Source organism: Bactrocera oleae, chromosome 6 (assembly GCF_042242935.1).
Source record: "Bactrocera oleae isolate idBacOlea1 chromosome 6, idBacOlea1, whole genome shotgun sequence".
Taxonomy (NCBI): domain Eukaryota; kingdom Metazoa; phylum Arthropoda; class Insecta; order Diptera; family Tephritidae; genus Bactrocera; species Bactrocera oleae.
The window spans coordinates 41208704-41224107 of NC_091540.1; positions in this window are offsets into that span (position 1 = coordinate 41208704).

A 15404-nucleotide genomic window follows, 5' to 3' on the forward strand; every position below is an offset into this window, starting at 1 on the left:
CACATAAACTACACTTTTCTACACTCCACTGCGCCGCGCCGCTTTGCGTATGCGCAACGCACAGCGCTGTTAATAACTTGCGTCACGACCTCGTCTGCTGCGCCTGCGTCGAAACATTATCAGTACATTAATTGGTATTAGACAGCTAAACAAGTTCTAATGTCCGATTTAACGGCATCAGATAAGGCATAAAAAATGAGTTATTTTATTGTGAACTAAAAAATAGAGATAGACAACCAGCGCGCTTGCTGTACAACTGTAAAAGCAACAGCTACAGCAACAGCAACAACAATGCGCGTGGGGTGGCAACATTGTTGTTAATGTTTTAATTAAAATGTATGCCATTTTTGTTGTTGCTGCCGTTGCTGTAGTTAGTTCGCGCGTATGTGGCATGTTGGCCGAAAACACACACACACACAGGCATACTTGCACCTGACATAAACAATTTATGTTCGCCATTAATTTATGTGTGTGGCAAATTGCTATGGAGTCAGTATGATTTTGCAATAAATAATCATAATTCATCGCTCAAATAAACAGTGTTAAAAATATTACATATGCAAGTTAATTAATTGTAGCTTTTCAATAAAAAATCGCCTCTATGTGGGCAAATGGGAATTGGTAACTACTTTGATTTATTGTTGTTGTTGTGTATTGTTTTTGGAATTCCACAGATTAATCTATTTCACTTTATTAATTTTTTATTCAAGGCCTTTTGCAACTCTTTGATTTCAATACACGAAACTGGAAAATAATTTTATTACAAAATGTTACCAAAATTGTTCGTATTGTTCAAAAGGTTACGAAAAACGTAACACTTTGTAATACAAATCTAAGCGATCACCTTCGAAATATGCTGATAGCGAGTTAAGACACTCATAATGGTAATACATTTTAATTTTCTGTTCATTAAAGCCCTCTGCAAAGACGGTTCTATAGGGAAGTTGAATGTTCCTCGTAACGAAGGTTTCGGTAAATAAAAGAGTTCACAACGGATTAAATCTGTTACAGAAGTTGACCCAAAATTAGACATCGTTAGCAAAATTTAATGTTCGATTAATATGCGACGCTCAGCTCTGCTACTAAGTGCGCTTGATACCATATTCTAAACATACAGACATGTTGAGATCCTCTGGTTAAAGAAACTTAATATACCCTATGCATGGTATAAAATAATACTGAATGAAACAGACTTAATGTATCTTCAAAAACTATATAGTTTTGCCGAAGTTGCTTGACAGAAGACGAACATTTCCTAGATGACTCTCCCATTTTCGATGGGTTACGGTCGATAAAAAACAGTTTCCACAGTATGCTCTTCATATCGGAAATCAGCCTTAAAATCTACCATAACCTATAAAACTTAAATAAATTGTTACTATATTTAAGGAACATACATACATATAGTAATCCTATGGAAACCCCTTATAATTAAATGGAGTGTCTAACAAATCTTATTATACACAAAATTTCATTCAAATAAACAGAGACAAATAACATGCGCATAATTCAAGCCGGCCTCACCAATAATTTAAAAAATTAATTGATAAAATTTTAATTTCTAATATATATGTTAAATATATAAAATAATTCTATATATATAAAATAGTTTATTTAAAAAGCTTGTTTTATTTCCGTCAGCGTTTGTACCTGCACAAATATTATTTAAAAATGTCTGGCATAATTTTGAATATTTTAAAGACCTCACAAGACGGCTACTGCAACAGAATTAAAAAAGGTGATAAACGACGAACAATAACTGTAAATTAAAAGGCACGAAAATAAAAATAAAATATGCGCAGCTAAACAAAGCGGCAAATGCACAAATGCTAATTGAAACGATGTGTATTTGTATACAAATGTACAGTTAACACGAGTGCCAACAACTTCATAAATATCAGCCGACAACAATATGTACTTATGGATATTAGCATTTGCAACATTGTAACAAAACAACAACCACAACAGTAAATTCGAAAAATAAAACCATAAAACTTGTCTATGTAAATAAATAAGACAAAAAAGTTCAGAGAAAATGTCAAGCAAATGAAATGTTTGGAATGAAACACACACAAATTTGTCACTTTATGACACGGTCCACCGACGAAACGCGGCGCGCCACAGTGGCCAACGCTCAGACTGCAGGCGAACGGTGCTGAAATGTCAAAACGAGCGATCGCCTAATAAAACGACGCGAACGATCAACACATAAATCTCGCGAATGCTCGGCGGGTGAGCGACAAATCGGTTGGATGATCGCAGCGCTTAGCTGTGGGTATGTAAATGAGTAGTTGCATGCAACATTGTTGCTTAAATGAAATGGTGTGTATTTAAAAATATTTATGGAATTCGATGAATGCCAGTTCGATGAGCAATTGCGCCAAATTGAACAATACGAATTCTCAAAAGTTAAAATTGTGATAATTTGAGGGTACTGTATTATTACTTTATGCACTGAACTGGGTATACTAAGTTCACCACGAAGTTTGTAATACCTATGAGGAAATATCGGAGTGCATATAAAGTATAAACATATATAAATGAACAGCGTGACGAGCTGAGTCAATATAGCCGTGTCCGTCAGACTGTCCGTCAGTTTTTGAGATATCGATTTGAGGATTTGCACATGCCCTTTTGTCTCTCAGAAGCTACTTATTTGGCAGAACCGCTAATATTAGATCACTATATCATGTAGCTGTCTCAAGTTCTTCAAGTAACGCTACAATCTGCGAATAAATTGTTGAGGTTGGATCACTATGGAATATAGCTGCCATACAAACTGAGTGATCAAAATCAAGTTCTTGTATGGAAAACATTTTTACTTCTGAAGGTACCACCGAAGCTACATTTTTAAATTTATTAGAATTAGAGGTTAGAAAATAAACTAGCGAGAGAAGTTGCCTTAGTTATAATCTTGTTTTTTTTTTTTTTTTGAGTTTCCTCAAAGAAGATTTTCGCTTAGATGACACTAAGACACTATATTAATTAAATTTGTTACGTTTAAACACAAACTTATATAAGTCTGTATATATACATATTTATACATACATATAATCTAGATTCATACATGTTAGAGGAATGTTGCTGGAATTTCGCTTCAAACAATCCAAACGGTTAAGTTAAATTTTTATGTTTGTGGGAGTACACAATTATGTTTTGTTTTTAGGTATAATCGCAGTCAATAAACGATAAATAAATACACAATTAAATTTATTGCTGTATAAAGGTACCTTGATATGCAGACATATGTAAAATATCTAAATATAATATATTTCTACGTATACTCATATTATATGTCCGGTAAACAAATTTACCTACTTAAATGTATGTATCTATGCCTACATATAATATGTATTAAAGTATGAGCAACTGAGGGTAAGTAGCAACAAAAGCGCCGTATACAAAGAAAACTGGCACAAGGTCAGGCACATCACAGCAGTGCAAAGCAGAGCGGAGCAAAGCCGAAAGTTGACCAAAAAATACTTTGCGTATCGCACAAACAATTACTTATTTATTTATACCAACACTTGTTATGCACACTCGCACACACACACGCATACTAAAGTATTCGTCATACACTTATAATTACTAGCAAACATTTCGGGTGTGCGATATGAGCATATGAGACTTCAGAGATAGGTATATGTATATAAATAGTATATACGGATGTCATACTGAACAAACCTACTTATATGTTTACTACAATTATTCATTCATAACTTTGGTTATATCTATTTTTTATTGGTTTGAGGTCATTTGAGTTGAGTTAGCTAAAATAGCTTCAATTGCTTTTGAACTTTGTTAACACAACCGTGATATTATGAAATTACAGGTTTCTTAATACAGTCGATGAATATGTAAATTTTGTAAAAAAGAATAACGAGCTTTCTTAAGAGCTTACTCTAAACTAAGAGCTTTTGCTTTTCATACAAAAATATATGATAATGATATTCACTAATTGCTTAATATAATAAAAATTGTTAGCTTTCACTCAAGCTTTTTCATATAGAAGTCATAAAGCTTTCATTATTTATGGCTAAAAACCTTTAGCTCTTAGCGACTTACTTTTTAACTCGAAGTTTGCTTGATTGCAGAACTAAATTACATTTTTTTGTTTCCTCAAAATAATATTTATTTAACCGAAAGCTTAAATTCATTTTGTAACCTTGTTAATTTAAACAATAAGCGAAGACTTTCACAGCATTAAAACTTAATCAAGAGTAGAGACAATAAAGATAATTATTATATACAAAAATTATGAGCTTCCATATCAGCTCTATTCAATGCTTTAGAGCTTTCGTCTAATTAATGAAATCTGAGAAACTTACTTATATTACTTATATATTTACTCTAGCTCACTAGTTTATTAATATATATTTTCTCATCAACCCCTACGTAGTTAAAATTTAGACATATTAGGTAGACTATTTAAAATATATGATTAAAGTTTGTCTTTATATATTGAATTGTAAGCTTTTCGGGATAAAAAATAACCGTCACATACATGATACTTCAAAAGATACCGTGAATAGCTTGAATCTCTTCTAGATTTTCTTCCCCTAGACAACATAATGATCCTAGCAGTTCTTTAATCCACTCAACACTCTTCCAATACTGAAAAGCTTCATTAAAAAAAATCAAAGATTTACTATATAAATACCACACATTCTTGAATTTCTTAATAATAAATTCCACTAGTCCGCATTTGAGCTCATAAATAACGGCACTGAAGATTCTGCGCCCCAACTACAAATATTTAGACGGAAAATTTATTTAAAATCGCCACCGCAAAGACATAATTCTCACGAATGTCCCAGCTGAAGAAAGATTTTATTAGCTTAACAATCTATTAAGAGATATAAATACAATGAAAATTAAAAAATTAAATATAAATCAAGCAAAACAACCAAATGAGGTCGTTGGCAAGGCGTCGCAGCTCAGGTGGCCGCATACAAAACACAAAGTAGGCGACAAACTAACCAAAAAATTACTAAACACACACGCCAAGGCAACTAAACTGTATAAGTAGAGAAATATAATGAGAAATAGGCAATTTGACAACTGCGCGCCACGTCACTCATACGCCCCGCCTGCAACGCAGCTGCGTTGAACAGCGCCTAGCCAGCTGCCGCGACATATGGCAGCAACATGCCCGTTCGAACACGCAGCTAACTACACAATTCATTTTAAGTCGAAAAGTGAAAACAGTTTTACTTAAATGTGCGTGTGTGGGTGTGTGTGTGAACGCGCTGTGTTGATGTTATAAATAATCTGTAGCGAAGATAAATTGTGGGAGGCAAGCAGAAATGCTGAGAAGATTTTTTAAAATCTGTGAAATTGTTAATAAATGACAATTAATAATGCTAAACAAAATACTTTACGACTTGTGAGGGAAAATAAAATCATAAAACAACAATAGGAACAATGCGCTCTCATTTGAAATTGATGATATACAAGTTTATTCGTTTATTTCTTGAGTACTGCTAGTTCTTAATTTGCTTCCTTCGCTAATGCAACAGTATTTTTGTGCTATTTTTAGCAAATATTTGAGGTTATGTTAATTATAGAGCTTGAATGTGTCTATTTAGAGTACATTGCGTGCCGTTTTATTAATAATTCTAATTAAGTAGTTTTTTTAGTTAAACGTTGAGACAGTTAAATATTTATAGTTGCGTATTGTTGTGTAGAATTTTAAATTAAATTATTTAACTAATTAAATTAATAACTAAGGCTGCGTTCTATAATATTAAATAGCTCTACAGAAAATGATTTTGTTTAGCTTCTCAGAATACATAGAAGAAAAAAAGAGAAAAACAAAATCATTAATTCCTGCTACATATGCACCCTGAGTGAGGATAGACTCTTCCATACACTTCAGGCACTTAAGAGAAACTCGCAAACATCACTAGTTCATGTAGGCTAACCTCAAAGCTAACAAAACCTGCTTAATCACAAAAAAACGTATGATATTTAAGTAAGCTTTAAGACCGCGAAGAGTTGGAAAAATTCAGCATTGACATCCAATCAAATTTGACTCAGACTCGGATTTTTCCATACTGATATTCCTCTTTTATAGTTGTGTGCAATTTGATCACCATATGTCAGTTGGTGTGTGTTTGCCAGCTGTGTGTTTAAGTCGCGAAAAGTCTGTCTGAAGACATTTCTTGGAAAAAAAAGTGATGAAAAAACTTTAAATGTTGTTTTTCCAATGGATTGACGGCTATGGAATCGTGGAAAAGTTGCAAAAATGTTTTGTGGAGTCTTCTTTATCACTCACAGAAGTATTTGACTGGCCGTGGAATCGTTGGCTAGACTCATGCGAGTAGTCCATCTACCTCTGTTAATGACGATAACATTGAAGAAGTTAAAAAGACGCTGTCTGAAAATTGTCGTGATGGCATCAGAAATATAGTAGAGGATCTCAACAACGATAAAACCAAAATTCGCTGAAAGCACCGATTTTTATGAGTATTCGATAGACATTTGTAATACGATCTGAGTTTAATAAAAATGCCGCTATAACAACAATTTTATTATATTTAATATGCTGAAAATATCACACATAATATTTTAGACGCAGTTTAAGTGGGTCACATAAGAACCACGGTTTCGATTACTTTGCGAAAACTTAAGAATATTAAATTTAAAAAAAAATGCTTCGTTATCGAATAGTTAGTAGTTAGTATTAAGAGTATCACTTGAGGTTCTCATTGCGCATTATTCTGAGCTTTGCTCTCCACGCGGTATTACTTTATACCGGTTCCACAAAACAAAATATTTAATTTTAATTAGTAGAACATTTAATGAATATAATTTTAGTTGTTTGAAACTGTAATCTATTCTGCCTACCACAAGTGCGAGCCACCTTAATGCATAGCATCCAATTATGTTAAATATTACAATGCTTTGAAAACAATATTGCACTGAAATAAATCCACAGCATTTATCATAATATCAGTGGTAATTAAATAAAAACTTTCATATTAAATCCACACAAAATTATGTATTTATGTAAATATGTACATATCTGCGTAAGTTTATATGTCTATATGTAATGAGTGTAAATGTGGGGCTCATTGGAAATTAAAGCGAAATTATGAAACATTTTTACGCTTATTATCCGAGCATATTTAATTCTTTTTTGTGCAAAAATTTGCTGCGCAGAAACGCGACTAATTTGCTATTTCCCCCGAATTATTTTTTACGCATAAATTTAACATTTTCTATTATTTATGGCTTGTCAATTTTTTTTAAAATAATTTTTATCGCATTTTATGTTTACTGCTGCCATTGTTTACCACCAGCCATTGTAGGCAAACAATCGTAAAGTACAAAATTTCATAAATACAACAACAACACACACACAATCTTACATACTCTGTGGACAAAGTACAAGCGCGTTTGAAGCTCGACTAAATATTCATAACCAAATGCGAGTAACGGCATTATGTGTTGGTAATGCTAATGAGCTCGACTGCACAGCTGACAGTTTTAATTAATAATTCGACTACTTTATACGCGAATAAAAACAAAAACAAACAATTTAAATTGATAACAACGCTGACGCGTGTGTGTGTGTGTGTGCAGTTGCAGCAAACTCAATTCAGCACATATATTAAAAGGATGAAAATAATATAATATTGTCATATAGCCAATTTGAAGATAAAAGAAAACTTGTTTCTTCACATTTTCCAATAATTATCCGTTTATTTTTACTTGTATAATATATAGAATTGACAAAAAAAACTTTTTTGTCAGTGTAAAAATGATAATGTTCGTAATAACTTTGGTAAGCTTTAAGAGGTACACCTTGTGTGACATTTTAACAAACGAGATTTTTGGGAAACTAAACAAAGCCCTCTTTAACAATTGTACGGTATACAGATTTTAAGATTCACAGTTAAAGTTTTGAAGAAAAATTAAAAACTTTCGAATTAAACGGAGTCCTGCAAAAATCGAAAAAAAGTCAAAAGTTCACAAAAAAAAGGCGGTGATCGCATCATATGATTCTGGGCAATCACTAGAGCGTTTAACTCAAAAATTATTTGAGATATCGATTAATTATTATTATTATAAAATTATCACTAATTTTCTATCTGCTTTTATTGTTTATGATATATTTTTTGCAAAAGTTATAGAAATCAACCCGATTTGGACCACCTGATTTATCACCACCTTAAAGTTCACAATCTAAAATTATTTCTAAAATATTTAGTTTTAATGCCTAAGCTTACAAAATTAAGTTTAAGGACTAAAACAAACAGTTAAAAATAATTAATTACTCTAAATAAAACATATATATATATATATATATACATATAATATATATTTCATACTCTGAACAGTATTAAGGGGTTACATAGGTCTTGAAGGCCACAAACAAGCTTATTTTCTCTAATTTTTATAAAAGATATTAAATAAAGTATACAATTTATTTTGTTTACATATTAAAGTACAATATGTGGACAACATTTGATGAAAATTTAAATGTAAAATAGTATAAGTTAAGGCGTTGGCAGTGTCGTGAAGTAGACCGTCCACAAGAAAGTGCTTTCGCGGTAGTCATGATAACTTTTTCAATTTTTATCTGAAAAAAAATCCAAATTTTTTCTTAAAGTAGGTGAGCTTTCCTTGTCCCTGAACGAAGAAAAATTAAAAATTGAATTTTTTGAAGCGCTTTTTACAAAAAACGTAATTTTTTGCATAAAATTATGCCACATATTGGCTTGTAAAATAAGTTGAAATCAAAGATAAAATAAATCCTTCGTTCAGGGACTACAAAAATATGCTTAAAAGAAGTGTGGAAAATTTGAACTCGATCGCTTCAATAGTCGTTGAGAAATTTTGACTACCGATTTCGATAAAGTGGTTTTAGGAAGTTAAAGTTTTTTTTTTTGGTCAAGCCATGACAGAGACGGCGGGTTATAAAACTCTCTAATTTCTACAGTTTCGTCTCGAAACTTTGGGAAAATATTCTTGACACTTTGTACTTTTATACAAAAACTTATCAAAAAAATGAATTTTTTGAAGTTTCAAGACCTATGTAACGACTTAAGTGTGCCACGACGAAAGCCATGTCCGTCTGTCTGTATGTATGTACGCGATCTAATCCCTCAGTTTTTGAAATATTGATTTAAAATTTTGCACACGTTCTTTTCTCCTTCACAAGCTGATCATTTGCTGGAATCACCGATATGGTACCACTAAAGCTTTTAACTGATATACAATCAAGTTCTTGTATGGAAAACTTTTTTATCTGACAAAATATTTTCATGAAATGCTAAAAATGCTGCAATCTCCGCAGATATTGTTCAGATCCACTTTAGCATATAGCTGCCATACAAATTGGCCGAAAAAAATTATGAAGAAACTACTTTTATACCCTTTTATGCTATAAGAAATGCAGCTGTAAGGATTCGTTGCAGTCGAGGTTCATATTTGTATACCCTGAACAGGGTAAATTAAGTTTGCCACGAAGTGTGTAACACCCAGAAGGAAACGTCGGAGACCCCATAAAATACATATATATAATGATCAGCGTGACGAGCTGAGTTGATTTAGCCATGTCCGTCTGTCCGTATATATACAAACTAGACCCTTTGTTTTTTGGCTATCGATATGAAATTTTGCACCTGTTCTTTTCTCACTAAGAAGCTGCTCATTTGTCGAAATGGCCGATATCGGATGACTATAACATACAGCTGTCATATTAACTGAACAATCGGAGTTAAGTGCGTGCATGGAAAACTTTTTCATTCGAGGTATTTTCCCGAAATTAGACACGAGTTATTTTTTAAGGCAACAATGTATTCTCCGAAGAAATTATTCAGATCAGATCACTATATCATATAGCTGCTATACAAATTGAACAATCGGAATCAAGTTCTTGTAAGAAACATTTGTATTTGTGCAGGGTATTATAGCTTCGGTGCAGACGAAGTTAACGTTTTTTCTTATTCTTGTTTTAGTTGTAAAAATGAAAAAGTAAATGAGAAGTTAGATGGTAACTCTATTTACGCCATTAATTGAACTTGATTTTGATTTCATATCTTGTAAAACCTCAAGCCAAACTAAGTATAAAAAGTGTAGCTAAGGTGGCAACTCTACGCAAATAGACCATATGTACATTAACATAAAATTTTCTTATGAATTTAATTATTGTACTTTATTATATATATTTCAGTATATAACAACTGAAAAATGCAATTATTTCACGGAGTGAGGCGTTACTCTACACACAGTTACCAAATTGGCGATTATTTTAATTTTAATATTTACATACATACATATACACAAAATACTCATGCTAACAATAAATTCCACCGCAACTTACCAAAAACGGCAAGTAAGTGCAAAGCTTGGTCACTTTGGCGCGCTTGCCGATCAAGCGAATCATCCGCTGTCTAATTATAAATAGCTGCTGCATACCTTTTTCTCGATTTCATTCTGCTTCTTTATTTATCTAACGGAATTACCTAATTCGCCGACGCCGGTCTCGCTGCTGTTCGGTCAACAAGCACGATGACAAGAGCGCCTCGCGCATTTTCGAAAAATAAATTATATTTCGTTGCTCAATTTGTGATCGGGAGTATGAATTGTTTGCGCAAAGTCAACAATTAATTGAGCGCCATAGAATTTTGGTTGTTGTTTTTGGTTTTTGGTCGAATCAAAGCGAAACAGCAAAAATTCACGAAAACGAGCATATTCAATTATGTATAAAAAATTACATATAAACACACATGCAAATTATTCTGAACAAATAAATGCTATATAGTATACTATATATAATCTGGCGTTTTTTTCTAATTTAATTTATTATTAAATTTTGTTCTATTTTGCTGTTGCCAGTTCACAGCTACCAACAACAGGAAATTTATATTTGATTTTGATAGATGACCTTGCGCGCCCGCACCGACTTAAATTATGTGAATAAATGAGTGTTGTCTGTACATACACTCATACAAACGCTCATTTATGATATATAAAAGTGTATTTGGCAATTGATATATTTATAATACCTTTTATTTAGACACTTTTAACTAATTAGTTGGCAGGCGCATCAGCTATTATGAGCGTTGTTGTTTGCAAGTTGCTCTCCACTAATTGTATTGCCGCTAGTCGCATGTGTATTTGTTAGTATGTATGTACACATATGTATTTGCATGAAACAGGAAGTGTGTGTGTGTATTCTGTAGGGAACTCTCAATTTATTTTTTATTCAGACTGCAGAACCTAGCAATAGCATCAAGTCACTTTGTTACTTTGAGTGGTTTGGCTATTTGGTCACAGCGGAACGCTAGAAACTCTAAAGTCAAGGTGTTCCTCTGTACTGTTTCGTTCTGGCGCTGAATATATGAATCTCGCGCGATTGTAAGCAACCAGCACATGTGTTGTTGCTATATCTTTCTGGCTCAGATTGGAACATAAAAGGTCTGTTTATATGCTCTTAACAAGGTTTATCTCGCAGCAATGGTTGGAATTCTAACTGGACACTGTGATATTGGCATTTATGCGTTGAGGCTTAAGATTTTTGAGGACATAACTTGCCACATGTAAATATCTAGACAGTTTTTCATCAACTAACTAGCTTTCTAAGGCCTTGAGCCTATAGCCGAACTTCAGAAGAACCACCTGATATAATAAATGGTGTCTCGCGATCAGGAAGGCTTTTCTACTTAAAACTAACGCAAATCCAAAAACAAAAAAAAATATTATTACTATAGATTAATGCTTTCGATTTTTGACATAAGGGTGGCTTCTCAAAAAAAATAGTTTTTTGTCAAAAAATTCACAGTTCAGAGTGGCTTGAAAAACAAAAATTATAGATGGCAATTCTTATTCCCTCGAACATTAACCGACAATTACTCGTATATCTGGGATCCGATCGATCGGTGTAGCTGTAGAAATATTCCTCACCGACTCTGAAAACAGCGTTTCGAGAAAAACGCGATTAACGTACATACGTAACATACGCTCATAACTCGAAACTATTTGCCGGATCAGCTTCAAATTGGCGGAGAATATTCTGAAATTTGAGTACATACGATATATGATCTTTTGAAATTCAAAATTGGATACATACATAATACAACTTAACATAACTTATTACTACCTTATGATTACTTAACAACTTAATATCGCTAACCTATTCTAACAAACAAAATCCATAGAATGCCACAAAACAGCATAGCACAATTTTATTTACTTAATTAATCATTTCGAAACAATATTAAATGATAAAACTTAACCAGACTTAAACTTTTACATTGGTATTGGCATTAGTACTCGCCAAACGCACATATTTCATTTGCCAACTACTTTTTTTTTTTGGTTTTCTATTAAATCAAATGCTGACATTAGCAGCATTAATCGAATAATAAACTATTTTTAATCCGTTGCTGACAATGGCGATTAAAAATGGAAAGCCAACAGCCAACTTAGAAATACATATGCTAAAAAAGAGCATAGCACACGATTGATGTTTTAAATATGCATATTAAAGTGTATTAACAACGCACATTAAAAGCAAATGAGCGAGCTATTCCCACGAGCTAATTTATTATAATGTCACATAACTAAAAACTGTTATCGAACGCCAGCATCTAGTATCCACTTCCACATACACACAAAAATTCTATGAAATAAACGCCAGCAGCAAATTAACAAAGCGAAGGGATAAAGACACGAAGGGCACAGTGGATAGGACCAAATAATAACAAATTATCGAGATTACACACACACACACACACTGTATCATGCATGCTGATGGGATCCAATAGACAATTTCGCACGCCCAAAAGCTAATCTACCAGCTATTAAAATTATTCGCTGGCATTATCAGTTGGCGCTTAACAAATCATGTGGCAAATAAACGCAATAGCCCACACACACATACATACACGAACGTAAATGTTGACACAAGCATATATGTACATACATATGTGTGTGTGTGTAAGAACTTTTTTATGGCTGCATGCGTGTGAGTGAGTAGGAAATTTTTTAGATCGCACACATTCACCGTTGCTCGCGAAAATTTATCACACCAACCGTCTGGTTGCACGCTTCGTTGACTACGACCATTTTTTATCACTGTTGTTGTTGCTATTTTTTATTTGCTCTTTGCCGCCAAACGAATGCGCACACGCACAAAAATCTCTGACATTTGGGCTCATTCAAACTAATTTATGAGGCAATTCACACAATTATTGTTAAATATTCAGCGTTCAGCACCCTGTCAAAATATTAATGACAACAGCAACAACAAAAGAAAGAGCAATGCTGTAAGATAATAATGATTTACTATAGAGCAGTTGATTTGTTGACTTCAAGCGTGATGTGTAGTGGGGAGGCTCGGAGCAGATGTATGCATATAAATGACATGACTTAGTGAGTGAAAGGAAAATTAATTTGTGACAACCTCCACTATTTTTGCATTAAAATGAGAATTTTATTGAGCATAGTTAGAATAATCCCATTTAGGAAATTGCAACGTTTTATTCGATAACTTGTTGCCATTTTGAAGGAATTGAATTGAATTGGAAAATGAAATTTCCTCGCTCAAATGGGCGAAAAACAGTGACAGATGAATTTTTTACAAGCGAAACTATTCGCCATACACAGGAGCAGGTTTTAAAATAGGTGCCAAAACCTAACTACAAGGATGCATAAGAAACTCCCAATCAAGCCTTCGGAGCTTCTGGTGTGTCCCTATCGATGTATGGGACCTCCCGTTATCCAAAGATGACCGCTTCTGGGCGATTACTGTCTTCAGACTTCGGTGTTTACAATACAAATTGGGATTAATAGCACAAACAGTCATCAACATTCCTCCCTTCCATACTTACCGCCCGTATCAAACCAAATTTGTCAAAAGTTATGCCTGCCTTACTCTCAGCTCACTTGTTTCTACGGAAAAAATTCAATTTTCGCGTATATCCTACCGTGGGGTATGTTGAAGCTGTGGTGACTGTTCATTTACATTGTGCTCTCATAAGGTAGGTCGTATCAGCTGATTCGGTACACGGTTTTGCGTCGGTGACTGTTTGTGCCATAAGAGTTTGTCTGTAACGGATGAATCCCTGCTAATTTCACCAACCCTAAAGCAAAACTTTATAAACCACAGTGCTGGCTGCCCACGAGCTGAGTTGACGACTGACGTTGTCAGATGTGGCACACGTACATTGAACTTCTTTTTATATCCAACCTTTTTTAAATGGTTCCAAACGGTGTTTTATGTAATAAAGACCATAAAATATCACACTTTCAGCTCGATCTTATACTATTCGTTGAAGGAAACCATGTTGTTGTTTAACATTAAACATTAAAAAGTTGACAAAATAAATTTTCTGGCTTCCAGTGCAAGCCTATTTTCAGGGAATTTAAATTCATTGGAAATGCATTGCAGTATCGGTTTCGAAAACTTTCGGGAGGTACAAATAGCGTCCAATGCTGCCGAGTCTCAAGACTCGATTGGCATCCTCGAAATATTTAACAAGTCTCGTGTGGAAATTGTAGGTCTTTAATTTTAAGTTCATACCTTCGAATTCTCGTTTTAGCAAAAAGAAATACAAAACCATTTGTTTAACCCGACAACATATTTCAACTTTCTACATTACATACGGTTGAGACGGAAATTGCTCACACCACACTCGCACATATTGCTCATTTACGCGCCATACTCGTTATCGCCGACACAGCACTTGTCATTTAAGTAATCATAAAATAAATTGTTTTCAACGCAAAAGCGCAATACTTAACACTCATCGCTTTCGAGCCATTTCGAGTGGATAATCACGGTTGGGCGAACGACAACAACCGCAACAAGGAGAATACCAATCAACTGTCAACAGCAACACCGAAAACATTATGACTGCATGCCTGTCGCCGCTGCGAGCTGCCTTGAAGCGAGCGTGTGGCAAGTAGGAACCGACGCGTCGTAATCAGGCTAAGTACACGCATAAGTACCGATTCAAATCAGCGCCGAGGATAAGCATAATATGCAATAGCTGCCACAGCAACAACAAATAGCATAACAGCGTTGAAAATATGCACAACAATAACTATGGCAAGTGTATTTCGGTGAGCGTCTCAAGTACGCAAAGGAATGACGCGTCCAAAAAAGGGCGCATTGCAACTGACAGTCGCTGTCAGTGCTGACAGTTCCACGCAAGAGCTCTCCTCATCAGCATCTTCAATCACCAGCGCATGCCACACCTCCTGCTTGTGCCTTATAAGTGCGTCCTCTGAATCACTTGCCGGCTGGCTCGTTGTCTGACTGGCTTCTTCGATTCTTCCATTTAACACACTCGTTTTGTATTCGCATTCTTCATTCCAGAGCGCTAATAGTTATAATGAGTTTCGCTGCATGCATTAAGTGTCATTTGAAAGTGTCAAAATTGATTAAG